The sequence below is a fragment of the Peromyscus maniculatus genome, chromosome 17 (genome assembly GCF_049852395.1).
Source record: "Peromyscus maniculatus bairdii isolate BWxNUB_F1_BW_parent chromosome 17, HU_Pman_BW_mat_3.1, whole genome shotgun sequence".
NCBI classification, from domain to species: domain Eukaryota; kingdom Metazoa; phylum Chordata; class Mammalia; order Rodentia; family Cricetidae; genus Peromyscus; species Peromyscus maniculatus.
In genome coordinates this window covers 3,607,647-3,619,324 of record NC_134868.1, presented here as the reverse complement: position 1 = coordinate 3,619,324, position 11,678 = coordinate 3,607,647, and the positions used below count along the sequence as shown (strand labels likewise).

The window sequence follows — 11,678 nt, the reverse complement described above, 5'->3', positions numbered from 1 at the left end:
TCCGCGGTGGGCCCTCGGGTGGGGCGTGGCCTCCACGCGCCCCGCCCCTCCGACGCGCTGGCGCCCCGCCCTCTCGGCCCCTCCGGAACCCGGAAGTGGGAGCGCGCGGGGGAGCGGCGGGCGAGGCGCGGCGGGGCGGGGCGGTCTGGAGCAGCGGGCGGGCTGGCGAGCGTCCGGGCGGGGAGCCGGTCCGGGGCCGGCGGCGCGCGGCGTTCGCGGTCCAGGTGAGTTCCCGCGGCGGCCGTGGGCGGAGGTCCGAACCGGGGTTGGTGCTGGTCGCGAGGAGGCTGATGGGGACGAGGCTGGCGGGCTTACGGGGCTAGACGGCGCCTTTGAGCAGCGGCTGCCGAGAGGACGTGGCTGAGGTGGCAACTGGGGGGTCTCAGGAAACCGGGGAGGCCAGGGAGGCGGAGCCGAGGGCCCAGGCTAGGGAGAGAAGCGTCTAAAAATGCAGTGCGAGCCCTCGGGTGTCAGCGAGGTCCCCGCGCGCTCAGAGAACGGGACAAGGTCTGCGGTAGCCCGCTATTGGGAGTGGAGCGTGCAAAGGATGGGCCTGGAAAGCCACGCAATAACAGCCCCAAAGAGGGCCTGAGGAGGAGGAAAGGGCTCCAGCGGCCCCGGAGATGACGGGGTGCAGCCTCTGGAGGCTCGCCCCCGCCTTCCCCTTCTTGATTCATCTTCCTGACTTCACACCCCGACAGCTGGGTGATCCGCGGGCGAGTCCCAGCGCCCTCTGGGTCTGTCTCTCTACTCTGGAACGCGCATCGCTTTCCGCTCAAGAAAGGACTGGCTGGGTTCTAGGGGAGCTAGGGAGAAGTTCTAACACTCCGAACTGCGTTTCAGAAGGGAGGGAGCTGCATAGGGTGGAAGCCACGCTCTCAAGAGAGTCGCATCCTTTGACTTAAATGGGTAAAAACGACATACAGGAAATGTGTCCCCCGGCAGTGGTTGTGAGCCCAGCCCCAGGGAAGCACAGCTGCCAGCAAGCCCTCCCTTCTTTTTCTGGGGTCTCCCAGCTCCAGGGCTTCATAGGGGAGGCCTGTTTGTGCCTCTTTAGCTTGGGTGCCGGCATTCAGGATACCCACCTGGCAGCCTCTCGCATCACAGCTCCTTCCTTCCCTTGAGTATTGTCTGGTCTTGGAGACTCCAGAACCTTAAGGTGTCCAGGAATGGCTGGAGATGTCATGGGCAACTGTAAAGTTGTTGTCCCGGGCCTGTCTGCTCCTACAGAGGCCTGGAGCTGCCTAGTTTTGATTGGCATGACTTGCTCCTTTTCCCTCCCCCATTGCCTGGATCTGCTGTGTGCTTGCAGAAGGAAGGCCAGGTTTAGAGCTCTGTTTGGTACACGAATCTGAATATAAAGAAAGTCTCAGAGACATGACTGCCCTATTCACTTCCAGAATGCTCTGGAAGAAAGCTTTCAGCTTAGCTTGCTTCAGGGCACACTGTCCAGTCATGCCTCTTGCAATGTCAAAGACTGCTTGGGTCTGGAGACCCCAGGGAGGCCCTGAATCTTCCTATGCCACGGCCATGTGATTTTCTCTGTGCACTCAGCACGTGACTCCGTGGGGGTCTCCTGGGGGAAGTGCCTTGTGTCTGGTGCAACACTCTTGCTGTTTCCTCCTCTGCACAGTGACTGGATTGGGCTACGTCAGCCTTTTTCAAGAGCTAACTAAGCCCACCTATTAACTTTTGTGTCTCTGGTACATACCCTTTGGTTTTATGCAGCCCTGACTTTTCTCTGTCTCCTGCCCTGCAGTCCTGGGCATGGAACTTAGAGCCTTACACATGCATGCTGGATAAGTTGTACCACCAAGGAGCCACACCCCCAGCCAGGTGTCCAGTATGCTTGCACAGAATACAAAGCTATGGCTTCGACCTCCTCCTGGTCAGGTAAAACCTTCTCTCAAGTCTAGCTGGTGACCATGTGCGTCATTTGGGGACTCAGGACTCCTGGCTTGACACCCTTCCAGACAAGAGGCTTCCCCTCCCTCACCTCTCTGCAGTGGCACATGCTGGATGGGTCCAAAGTCTAACTGAGGAAGAGCTGGTTGTGCCAAGTGCTTGGCCGCCTCCTGAGAGCAGAGCTGAGATCTCCTTGTGCCTCAGAGGAACAGCTACTGTCCCTTTTCATAGAGAGAATGATACTCCCATCCGGCAAGCCCTGACAGTGACAGGTGGGATAGGCTATCACAGGGGCAGAATTGGGGACACCAAGAATGAGGCTTGGGGTGAGTGGAGTCTGTTACGTTTCCTTAGAAGAGGTGGCTGGCCCCCAACCAAACATGGAAAGCCATGTCAGTGATGAACCCACAATGACAGGAGCAGAGACCCCATCGCTTTGCTCTTTGGCACACTTCCTGTGACCCCTGCTTCTGTTTGTCTCGGCTGTCTTTTCCAGGCAACCACCAGACCAGGAGAGGGTCTTTGTTCCAATTTCCCAAAATGGACTCAGGCAGGTTCTGGCTTTGAAGATGGATCCCTAGACTTTTTCTAGAACCAGGAAACATGACTGGAAGGCTAGGCCTGTGCTCTAGCTCTTAGCACATGCAAGGTGCAGGCTTCCCCAGCACCCCAAAAGAGCAAAATGTCAACAAAGTCCTTGAACCCCAACCCTCTACAATAGCCCCTAATCCACACTTAGCTGCAAACTGTCCTGACATCTGGTGTGGGGTCCTTCTTGGCTCCCCGGGCCACCTTGTCCACCCTATGATGCTGTGGTGTCTCTGGCTCACATCACCTCGAGGATAGTAACCTAAGATGAAGGCAGGTGGTGTGATGTGGTGTGGGCTCCATAGAATGGACCCAAGGTGAGAGAATATGGCCGCAGCCCTTTGTGGCATCTGCAGGAGTCGGGGGAGAGGTGGGGAGACCTTGGGTGCTAGATTTGCTGGCTGCTGGGTGGGAGGAGGGATCACCCAGGAGGGACTAGGGCAGGTGGGTGAGATGAGGCAGCCTGGCAGGCACAGCAGGGCCATTGTCTCTCTTGCCCTTGTCTCATCACTGACCTGAGCTTCTGGAGACTCTGTCCCCATCTGGAAACAAACTGTCACTTTTCTTGCTAGATTAGCTGTACCAGACTCCATTCTCGGGGGTTGTCTGATTGCTATGCCTCTGATAAAGTGCGTTATCTCCTCCATGGGCCTAGGCCCCCAAGGTACCCATCCTTTCCCACACTGCTGAAGTTCTTTGGGAGTTTGTGTGTGTGTCCCTTGCTGTCTGTCCCTCTTCCTGCCTGTTCCTTTTGACCCCTCCCTCCCCAATGACCATGACATAGTTGCTTCACCTCAGTGGGGGAAGGTCGTCCACTCTGGGGCACGTCAACTGATGATCCTCTCTCAGATGTGCCCCCCCCCCCATACCGTGTCCCACCTGCCAGGCCTTTGTGTCTTTGAGGTCCCCAACCCAGCTGTGCCAGGCAGCCCCTGCCCGGCCCACCATTCAGCCAGGCCCAGGCGTGGCCTCCTCACAGAGCAAGACAGGCCCTTCTCTTTTGCCCTCGTGGTCCCCGGAGGGGCAGAACAAAGGGCCTTGTCTCTGCACTGCTCTCCACTTTGGCTGGGAAAAGCCTCCACGATTAGGCACGTTGGAAAAATGCAGCCTATGAGCTAGGGATCTGCTCATTTCCTAGTCAGGGATCCCTGAGAAGTGATTCAGGGGTTCAGCCTGGAGGATTGTGGGGTGATGAATAAGCTGGCAGAGTTGACTCATGATGTCGTACGCACATGTGTGTACGTGTGAGGTGGAGTCAAGCTAGAGCTGATGCTGACAGGCTTGCGTCTGCCACAGACTGGATGGACAACCCACAGGGCTTGACTGCCACGAGGTTCTGACGGCCAGGAGTCCAAGACCAAGGACGGGTTGCGTGGTAATCTACCCGAGGCTCCTGGGTGGCCCCCTCTTCCCTCTTTGTCTCCTGTCATCTTCCTCTGAGCCTGTCCGTGTGTCCTACTTCCCCCCAGGAGGACAGTAGCCACACAGATGAAGGTCCGTGTTGGGACCTCGCTTTATTGTCATCATTGTGAAGAACCTCGTTTCCTGATACAGTGCAGGGGTGGGCAGCTTGGAGCAGGCAGCTTGGAGCGGGCTCACGTGCAGTCCCAGCAGAATTGCTGAGGCAGGAAGAGCCTGAGTTTGAGACCAGCCTGGGCTGTACAGCAGGAGTCTCAAGAAAAAACCAAAAAGTAAAAGAAAGTAAGCATCCTGGACTTTAAGAATTGAGTTCACGAGCGAAGGGTGGGGCATCTTGGCCCTTACACTGGACCAGTGACAGACCGGGTTCTCAGCCAGTAGAGGACTTTGGGGAGACAGGTCACCCCCCATGCTGTGTTCATCCAGTTTCTTCTCTGTTGAATAAACACTTTAAGGAGTGGGTAAGTTGGTTGGCCACATTGACTCTGGAAAGCTCCCGGTGAGGGAATTTTCTGGATCCTCCCCTCCTGTGTTCACGGTGAATCCAGAGAGGCTGGGATTCTGCCTGGAAGGAGCTGGTGATCTTTGGGGACTTTTTTCTGGTGTGTAGGGGGAGAGTTGTCCAGGCTGGCCTTGAACTCCCCTTCTTCCTGCCTCAGCCTCTCAGGTGCAGGGTGATAGGCTTGAGCCACCACACCTGGCTCAGTTGCAAGGGACAGTTCTCGAGTGCGGTCAGAGCCATGAGGACTGGGTACCGGGCCAGGTGAAACTTACAAACAGCACAGATGGGGTGCCATATTCTAGGCTTTTCTGTGTTACAGAGAACAACATCCCTAAGCTACGCCGTCGTGGACCCAGTACCGTCTGAGACGATTGGCCAAAAGGAGCTTCTGGAAGGTTTTCAGAATCTCTCAGTGAGGAGGGAGGGTTGACTGGGAGCCAGGCTAGGACTGGCCCTCAGGGACAGTGAGGGGAACAGGAACTGTTCTGTCTGTGCACTCAGGAGTTCACACCCTGGCTGGAGCTGTGAAGGTGTCCAGGGCAGAAAATTCTTCCTAGAGCCATGGAGAGATGGCTCAATGGTTAAGAGTGCTTGCTGCTCTTCCAGAGGACCTGAGTTCAGTTCCCAGCAGCCACTGTGGACAGCTCACCTGTAACCCCAGCTCCAGGTGAATCTGACACTGTCTTCTGCCCTCTGCAAACACTGCACACACAGCATACAGTCAACACAAACACCCGTAATTAAAAATAAATCATCTCTTACGGAGTACTAGGGAGCCAGGCCTTGGAGGTAATAATGTTCCTTCCTGACCAGCAAGGCCACAGCTGTGCATCAGCAGCAGGCACCCAGACCGTGGGTCCCCCTGCTACTCCTCTCAGAGTCAGAGCCTGTTCTTGGGTGGGTGATGCCAGGAAGGGGCTGAGAGATGACATTAGGGACTCCTGTCTGTGTCCTCAGGTCACTGGGACTTCCCCAGGCACTCATTTGCTGATGAGGATGCTGGGGTCCCTGGGCTTGGCTTGGGATGATGACTGGATCTCACTGTCATTTGGAGATGGAGTTTATCTGGTGGGAATAACTATGGAAAGGAAATGCGAGCAGAAGAACCTGACCCACTGGGGACCTGGACCTTTTCCCTGGGAGATGATTCAGAGTTTGCTCACAGGTTTGGCAGGGAAAGATGGAGAGGTTGAGAGATGGAGTGTCCCTACAGGTGTGTGGACTTGGCTGCTGAGGCAAATGGTTGTCCCTCAAGGTCACTTCTCACACCTCTGCTGGATCTGTCTCGAGCCTTGTGGGCATGGGGAGGAGCCAAGCTACCATCTGTATCCTGGAGGCTCCAGGGCAATCCCCAAGCTGTGTGACACACACTCTGGTTCAAGTGTGCTTCTCTGCCTCTGAGAGGAGATGTTTGGGGACAGGTTGTTATTCTCTTTAGCAGGCAGTGCTGTGCATTGTGGGACTTGAGCAGCACTCCCATACTTCCTGGGATGACATTGTTTCCTGAGGACAGTCAACCCAGAGGCACTCACTGTTGTACACTTGAGACAAGCTTTCCATGCTACCGGTCCATGCTGGCCTTAGGACCTGGGCTTTGCTTGGTGACGTGAGTGCCGCCGCCGAGCCCCCATGTGGATATAGTTTCCCAGTGGGTTGGGTGGTGAGTGTCACCAAAGGTATACACAAGCTCAGGGCATGTGGCACTGAGTCTCCTAGTTAGATCCCTTCTCACAGGTCACAGAGGCCACGCTGGGTCTTGAAAGTGGAGCCAGGTCCCTGTGGCCTTTGGAGGAAACTTGACAGGAGTTTGTTGTTAATGTCTGGGTTTTGTTTTCAGTGTTGGGACCAAACCTGGGGCCACCACATGCTGGGCAAGAGCTCTGCCAGAGCAGAGGACCATCTCCAAATCCAAACTCCTAAACTTTCCAAGCCATTCACATGACGTTACAGATGGCAGATTCCTCACGTGGCATCATGAGATGCATTGCCATCAACAGAGACACAGTGCAGACGTTGTGGGGGTCTCCTGGGGCTCTGATGGGAGGAGGGCTGACCGACGATGTCAGGGGTTGGTGTGGAAGCTGTTTTGGCTTTTAGTTGGGTGAAATCTTCAACATGACCTTTTTTTTTTTTTTTTTTGAGACAGGGTTTCTCTGTATAGCTTGGAGCCTATCTTGGAACTCACTCTGTAGACCAGGCTGGCTTCGAACTCACAGAGATCCACCTGCCTGTGCCTCCCGAGTGCTGGGGTTAAAGGCGTGTCCCGGTTCAATCTCCTTTGTACAAATTTTTGCCTCAGTTTCCCAAGTACTGGGATCACAGGCATGCATCACCTTACCAAGCTCCTTTTTTTTTCTTTTATTTGTAAATGTAAAATCCAGAAAGATTCAAAATCTAAAATCCTTGTGGCCCCAGGCATTTCCTGCAGGGGATTCTTGACCTTTGGAAATCTAAGAGGCAGTGTTTTTTGAGTGGCTCCATCATTCCCAGCCTGAGGACCAGACCCACATAGCAGCCTGTGTGAGATGGAGAGTCCCGTGGTGTGACATCAGTAGGGAGTTCCCACGCAGCAGAGCCCTTAGGCTGGGGAAACCCACTCAAGAGCCTGACACTGGGTTGCTGATGATCCTGCCGTCCCTGGGCCTTGGATGGCTCCAACCACAGGGCCTTAACTGATCTTCCGGCCTAGGCTGCAAGTCAACTGCCCTTCAAAACAAGTTGGGAGCCCTACTCACTCTGAGGCAGGAGGTTAGGAGCCTAAGGCCAGTATGGGCTCCATGGGAGACCCTGTTTCAGTAATGAAAGGGGCAGGAGGCTGAATGATCTCCTGCCCTCCCAGGGGCTGGAGTGAGACTCAGCTGTGTCACCAACTTTTAAGTAGCAGGCGGGACGGTGGGGCCTGCTCCTGGGGCCTAGTGACAGGTAGTCTGCGGAAATTCTAGAGGTCCACAGAGATGTCTGTTCTGTGCTTGGGACTCACCTGCTTGCCAGGGTCCTTTGCCTTTATTTTGCAGCCTGTGGGGCATGGGGAATGATCCAGAGCCTGGTTACTCACAGGGCCTGTGCTCTGCCCCCCACCTGCATCCAGAGCTTGCCTGCTTGTCGTAGGTCTGACCTTTGCCACTGTAAGCTCCCCTGATACCTGCAGAGACCCCTGCGTGGGGCCCCCTTTCCCCAGACCCTCTCACAGTCCTCACAGGGTCCCTGTCTGACACAAGTGACAGTCTAGGCTCCTTCCCACATCTGACCATCCCTACTTTGGCTCCTCTCATGTCCACACGGGACCCCCATTCCCTAACTAGCCCCAGCTGGCCTAGGCCCTACAGCCCTCACTGGAGTCCTCACTATGCCCTCATGCTCCTTGTATGCCTGGCTCCCTCCAGCTGTGCCCAGCTCTGGTTGCTTCCCTGCATTCCCACCTCCCCATGACATGCGGGTTTGTGGGCCTCCTCGCTCCTCAGAAGACAAGTCCTTTGTTGTGGTGAATGGTTTTCCTGACCCTGGAGGACCCAGAGCAGTGTTGAGGCCCCTGATCCGCCTCTCCGGTAGTGTTCCACCCGAGTAGTTGTAGCCAGAAATGGTGCTGAGCATATCAGTCCTGTCCAGGGTTCCTAGGGACCGTGTGACTGTGGGAGTGTGCTTTTGCTCTGATTGCCTGTCATTCACCTCCCTCCTGGCCACTTTCTCAAGATAGTAACCCAGTACCAGACCCTGCAGACACTGGAGAGGTGCTCATTGATTGGAAAGGAGGGTGAAGGGGACAGAGGCTGTCGTTCCAGCATTTGGGGAAAACGATATAGGAAGATCAGGAGTTCTAGACCATCATGCTCTGCTCTGCTTCAAAGAAGACAGGTGGAACGGGGTGGGGCTCAGTTGGTGGAGGGCTTTCCTAGGGCGCACACAGCCCCGAGCTCCAGGTGGAGGGCTTTCCTAGGGCGCACACAGCCCCGAGCTCCATGTCGGCACCATATAAACATGCCTTGACATCCAGGCAGGAGGGAAGACCAGGACCTGAAGGTTAGCCTCAGCTGCATGGTGAGTTAGAGGCCAGCCTGAGCTACAGGAGACCTTGTTGAGAGAGATGGACAGACAATGGCCTTTCAAGACACAGGCAGGTAGACCCCAAGGTGAGCTGCCTTGAGAGATGGGTGACAGAGTGGATGTCAGATGGTAATTAAGGTGGCCCAGCTCAGTCTTGGGGGGGGTGCTGTTTCCATGGTACCTTATCCCTCAGCAAGAGTGGCCTCAGGAAGGAAGAATGGCATGTTTTGAATCCCGTTGTGGAGTTAGGGAAGGCTCTTCAGGGGCCCTCTTACCATACTCAAGCTGGGGAGACAGAAGGCCACCATTTCCTCCGGGGCTTGCTGGCAGCACCCCAGAACCACTGCATGTAGAACACCCCATGTACCCTCTTGGGCACCTAGATGTGGGTGCTGGGTTGTTATAAGTGGCTACAAGACAGATGGCTTAAAACAGCAGGGATAGAATTTTCTTGTTTTAGAGGCCAAGTCCCAAATCCTAGAAACTTCCTTCTTCAGAGGCTCCAGGTGGAGGCTCCTTCCTGCCTGTTTAAGGATTGGGACTTGGGTGGCCTGTGGCTCAGGTCACATACCACTAGTCTCCATCTCTGCCTTCCGCTGAATTTTTTCTTTATTGTGTCCTTATTTGAGACAGGGTGTTGTTGAACTGGCCTGAACTTCTAGACCTTCCTGCCTCAGTCTCTCCAGTGCAGGGTCAGCCCTGGGGCTGTAGCTCTGTGGTAGAGTGTTTGCCAAGTGTGTATGAAGTCCTGGGTTCCATTCCCAGTGCTGTGTATGCAGGAGTGTGCCACCATGCCAGCCTTGTGTCTTCCGAGAGTGCCAGACATGGCATTTAGGGCTTGTTCTAACTTCCTGCAATATCTTCTCAACTCTCGGTTCTGTCAAGGCCCTCTTCCCAAGTAGCTTCATACACCAAGGTTCTTGGTGTGGATCTCAGCGAGCGGCCCAGACAACTTCCGGCCTGGAGAATGGTGCCCTCCATGCCGGCTCACACTGAGAGCTCTGGCTAGAAGGTACAGCCCTCCTCTACTTTGCCCCTAGCTCGTGGCCCTTGGCCATCCTGGAATGTGGCCTTTCAGCAGTGTCTGGGCCACCAGACACCTACAGTTCTCGTGGTATTCCATGCTAGACTGTGGCTGGAGTCCAGTCAACCCATGCTACATTCCTAGGGCCACCTACAGTGTTGTTATTTTCTTTATTCTTTGCAGTGTTGGGAATGGAAGCCAGGGCCTTCTGCAGGGTAGCCAGTTACTGTAGCACTAAGCCAGGCCTGCACCCTCTCACTGTGAGGTTCTAGGCAGGGGCTCCACCCATGAGCCACGTCATCTCCACTTGGGGGAGGAAGTTCCTCTTGTGATCTCCTATCCTGTCACTGGACCATCCCTCCTAGAAACTGAGCTGTGAAGTGCTCTCTTAACTCCCAGCTGACCTTTGCATGGGACTGTCTTCTGTCTGGGGCTAGGATGGATGCTGGGTTAAGGCTGTCCTGAGGCTCCTCAGCTCCGATCTCTGCAACTGTCAGATCAGCTGGTTTCAGCCACTCGTCAGCGCATTTCAGATTCTTCCAAATAGTAATTAGGTGATGGGCGTGGTGGTGCGTGTCTGTGATCCTAGACCTCTAGAGCGTGGTGGTGCATGTCTGTGATCCTAGACCTCTAGAGATTGAGGCAGGAGAATGGGCTATTCCAGGTCAGCCTGGTCTATATAGCCAGACCCTGTCTTGGGGAGAGGGGAGTGAGGACATATACAAAAACAAACAAACAAAAAACAAACAGGGCCACAGGGAACAGAGAGGGACCATGGGTTGTGGTGGATTCCCCCACCACTCAGCCCATCCTGCCCTACGGCCAGCCTTCTCCTTTTAACTGGGGAATGATTTCATCCGCTAAACACTTGGCTTCAAATTATGGCCTTATATAAACGAGTCGGCTGCCCTGCTCTTTGTGGGGCCCCGTTCTGCCTCCTCTGGTGAATTCCAAAGTGGCTGCCAGAATGTGGCTCCAAGCCTGGCTCTTCATGCAGGAGGCTTGGCATGTGTGGAGCCTGAAGAGTGGCTGACTGTGTCCAAATCTCAGCCCTAGGGTCTCATGTAGTCCTTGCATGGGTCAAGAGTTGGTGTCTTCTTAGAGTCCAGATTGCTGCTAAAAGCTTGGTGTGCATATGCAGGTGTGTGTGTGTGTGTGTGTGTGTGTGTGTGTGTGTGTGTGTGTGTGTAACTCGTGTTGCATGTTCATGCATGCGGAGCCCAGAGCAGGCTGTCTCTCTCCCCTGTCCCTTGAGAGAGGACATGCTGCTGTTGGGTGAGGCTGGCTGGCCATGGCACTCTCAGGTTCCTCCTGTGTCCATATCACCCCCATAGGCTGGGTCACCACATGCAGCCGGCATGGATTTGTTTGTTGGTTTTAGACAAGAGTCTCACTGTATAGTGCTGGCTGACCTGAAACTCACTACCTAGACCAGGCTGTCCTCATCCGCCTGCTTCTTTCACATGGGTTTGGGGATTCAAACCTGAGTATTCACTGTTGGGTAGTGAATGTCCTAGTGACCAAGCCCTCTCCCCAACTGTCTGTCAGGTTTTAGGAAGACTGCGCCGGCCAGGTATGGCCGCACTCACCTGTGCTTGGCACACTGGGGAGATTGGACAGGAGGGTCAGTCATGTGCTCTGGACCAGCCTTGACTGCAGATTGAGACCTTGTCTCAGAATACATGGGAGCATCCCAACTTACTGTGCTGCTAGCTGTGATGTTAGCAGAGACATGGTATGCTACAAGCATGTGGGGGCGGGGGCCGTGCGCACACACACACTCACACACACACACACAGGCACATCATCTGCTTCGAGGACTTCGAGGACCTTTCCACATCCCCTGAGGGGATCCTTTACCATAGGTTGCTCCCTCCCCGGCCCAGGACAGGCACTAACGTCATTGGTGTGCCGTCCTCTATGGAGTGGCCTGTCTGGGAGTTTCTCATTGATGACTCATGGGCCACGTGCCCTCTTTCGTCTGGGTGCCTGCCCTCAGCATCCTGGCTAATTCTTTTTTTTTTTTTTGCGGGGAAAGGAGCAATCTCACTGTGTACTTCTGACTGGCCTCAGCTGGTGGCAGTCCTCCTGCCTCAGCCCCCCTCGTGCTGGGATCACAGTGTGAACTGGGAAGTTTGACTGCAGCATTGTGTTTTTGAGGTTCGTTCACACTATTGCATGAGCCTGAACCTCATTCCT

The 11,678-nt window shown here is 55.0% G+C and overlaps 1 protein-coding gene across 40 annotated transcripts in view; it reads left to right on the top strand.

Moving 5' to 3' along the window:
* The first annotated feature begins 116 nt into the window (after positions 1-116).
* The window catches only part of Myo9b (myosin IXB), a 93,902-nt gene continuing 82,340 nt past the window's right edge, over positions 117-11,678 (top strand). For all 40 annotated transcript variants that reach the window (XM_076553203.1, XM_076553219.1, XM_076553202.1 and 37 more), the window contains exon 1: positions 117-224. The gene's annotated coding sequence lies outside the window, so the exon portion shown is untranslated. The remainder of the gene's footprint in view (positions 225-11,678) is intronic.